Raw genomic sequence first — 3,717 nt, 5'->3', positions numbered from 1 at the left:
TTATACATATATACATATATGTACATATCTGCAACTAGCGCTGAACATGAGTTCGTTTTTATTAAATTGCATGACGGTGCAAGAATGCTAAATCAAACAGAAATTGTATCCCTTTCGCGATGCTCTCAATAAATACCTCAAACGCTCGTTTTCGCTTCCGTTTTTATTTCTATCGCGTTGTGTTTATTAACTTTACCGATTTCGCTAATGCTGCGCAAGTCGATCATCGATCTAAAGTGTTTGAAAGCATTCAGAGTAATGATTTTATTATTGAATAGAACGTAGATATTTAGATTTATATAGAGTTATGCGAAAGTATTAAAGTAATACGTGCTATACTTGATTCCGAAGACAGTAAAATTAATTTTAGTGGTCATTAGATTCAAACAGCTAATTTTCAAATCGGTAAATGAATCTATTTAAAAAATCGTTATATTGAAACAACTGATTCTGAAGTAAATATCATTATCAGATGCGTGAAAGTCCGAAAAATTAATACTCTAGAACTAACACGTACATTCGACCTTAATTATATATTGAGAAAAAGTTTTAATAATCGCATTTAATTTAAAAAGTTTCATTGAATTCAATATGCCATTTACGATTAATATTTAAGAATCAGGATATAAACTTCCAACCGTACTGTTACGGCTGAAACATTGGAAGAAAAATATGAAAAAAATTACGCGAGAATGTGTGCTTTATATTATATTTTATTTTTAAGAGTGTCCGAGAATTTGTAAACGGTATCCGCATATGTAAAATTTAAAATTGTAATTAATGACATTTACTTCAGAGTCAGTTGTTTCAATATAACGATTTTTTTAGATTCATTTATCGATTTGAAAATTAGCTGTTTGAATCTAATGACCACTACAATTTATTTTACCGTCTTCGGAATCAAGTATAGCACGTATCATGTTACAGTTTCGCTGTTCTACGTGATATTCTTAATATTACTGCTGAGTGATCTGTTTACGCGCAATGTTTTCGATCGCATTTTCGGTCCTTTATATATGTCGGGTACATTTTACGCGTGGCGTACTCGAATGACTGTATATCAAGCGGAAATCCAGGGCGATGAGCCCGCGGGTTCCGGCTGCTCGCGATGCTCGGGTCGCCGTGAGATCCGGGCGGAGGATCAGTGGAAGGATCAGGAGTGAGGGGAATGTCGGTCACTGGGCCTCACCTCTCTCGGCGACGAGTATTCGGTGCCACGGCTCGTGCTCCGGCTCTCGGCCGCGAGCCGGCTCGCGCTCGAGCCACCTAGGAAGTACACACGACAGTTCCCCTCCCCCATTGTGTTCCTCTTTCCCGCGGTAGCACTCGTTCTCTAACATTCCTCGATGTTTCCACCGCCTATATGAATTCAACCGTTCAAACTAACGCGCGCCGCTCCGACACCGTTGAAGAATTTCTTTCTCGTCACCGCTGATGTGTCGCATTTTCTCTCTCTTTCCTTCCCCCCCTCTCTCTCTCTCTCTCTCTCTCTCTCTTTCTCTTTGTACCTTTGACTGGATTCTACCGCACGCAACAAAACAAAACGGGAATACAATGCCTCGCATTCAACTTCCATTCGAGAATCACCAATATTCATATTTAACAACGGCTTTTTCGATCGACCTAGATTCTCCTCTAGTGGAAATGTCGCGGCAACGACGGAGTCCGAGTTGTGAACGATTAAAAAATCTGTCCTCAATTTTTAATAATCGCTTTTAACGGAGTTACCCTGGAATTATTCATTTATATTTATTCACACATATTCGTATAAATTAGTACGGGAGAAGCAAATTAAATGAAGTTACTGAAATACATTGTTATATACATTAAACGTGAACGCTCGAGTTTAAATTTTATGTATTCTTTAAAAATAAATGTCCCATTGCTCTGAAAACATATGTGATCCGTATAACATAGAGTTTTCATTCTTTTCCTCTTTTCTACGGAAATAGAAATCTCGTACGCAAGTCAAGTTCGAAAATCTGAATTCGACCTTAAGTGACATGAATGAGCATTCATTCATTGTGTAGTCGCGCAATCATTATTTTCGCAATTATTCTTGCGGCTCAATCGTCGATACGTAGAAATCAAGTATATCGTGAACGTCGGACAAATCGCGATCCGTGACATTTTAACGCGTTCGAAGGCACGCGGAAAGAAGCGCGAAAGCGCCGCGTTTGCGTTCCACCGCGCGAGTTTCCACGCCGACGCGACGCGTTGCGGCGCGATTCCGCCAAAAGCACCGTGAGTACCGTAAAGGTGAATAAGCGGGTCGCGCCGCACTCACGAGCATCGAATTCCTCGCCTACCACAGCCGGGATCAGATTAATTTTCAACACACACACATACTCGAGCCTCAATTACATCGATAATTTGCTCGGCAAAATAAAAAGAATTATTGAAAATTGGCACGACGCGAGTAGTGCATTCTTTGCGTCGATCTGGCAATCCTATAGCAACAAGAAAGATATTTCTATCTTTCTCGTAGAAGAACATAAAGTCAACGGTCGATATCTTTGTAATTAACATTTTATGATGTGTGCAATATTAAATTAATTTAAATTCAAGAGATATAGTTTTAATTATATATTTTACTAATGATTAAAATATTAAAGTGTATTAATTAAGTGGATTTAAAAAAAATTTTTTATTAAATTATGAAAATATTTAAAAATAAAAGAGATGAGTATACTATTCAAGGCGCGAGTTAAATCTTAAAGAGTTAAGTCTAAAATTATATCGGAGCGGATTTTACTTTTCATAAATTCATAGAATTTTCTAGCTATATAAGCCAGTTCTATTTTACAATAATATTTCTATTGAAATTAAATTCAAAATTGTTAGCGTTAGAGAATATTGTCCAGCAATATCCACTTTTTCTTTCTTTCTTTTTTATTTCTTTTACGGACGCGGTGATGAGTTTCTCCGAGAGATAAGTTTAATCGGACGTTGGAGTCCGGTTTTTTTTCTATGTACAGGTATATATAAGTGGAATCTCATTGAAGCGTACAGTGTGCTCGTGGATAATTCGCATCGATTAATCCATCTCGTTTATTATTGACGTGGCCGCGTCGCGGTCGGGACGCATTTCGGGGCTTGTGCAATGGCAATCTAACTGACTAATAAGCGTCTCGTTACTATGCGAAATTCGGCAGCCGTTACCATTAAAGCGCGAATTTATTCACGATAACAGGAACTACGGACGGTGTTTCGAATGAGATACAGAATTCAATGCTGGACAACAAGACGGACTGCACGTGACGACACGATATATGTGACTGTCTCTTAATTCAATGGTCATTTACATTGAAAAGGCATCCGCCGATTGTCAATCAAAGCGACAGTTAATCGCCAAAGCCCAAGGACGCGAGCAGCCCCCCGGGCGAACGCGCGGATAATTGTTCTCCCGCCGCCGCGCCGTCCACCGAAATCCTGCTTTCGTGAGCGTGATCGATTTCGATTCCCGCGACGCGCGACACCTCGTCGACGCCGGTTGATCGTGTGTCGTACGCCGTCAGTTCGGGCCGTTGAATTCTAGAAGGGGGTCATCATACGAGGCCGTCGCGAGCGAGGCGGCGGGCCAGCCGGAGAACCAGTATACGGGTGTCGTTCTGCGCGGACTGAACGGAAGGAGCGAGAGGCGCGCGTCGGAGGAACCACTGCACGGAGAGAGAGCGGCGTCGCCGTGCCGTGCCGTCGTTCGTAAATAAACGTTAA

Source organism: Wasmannia auropunctata, unplaced genomic scaffold, assembly GCF_000956235.1.
Source record: "Wasmannia auropunctata unplaced genomic scaffold, wasmannia.A_1.0 LD335994.1, whole genome shotgun sequence".
NCBI lineage: Eukaryota > Metazoa > Arthropoda > Insecta > Hymenoptera > Formicidae > Wasmannia > Wasmannia auropunctata.
Note: the sequence above shows the minus strand (reverse complement) of the source record.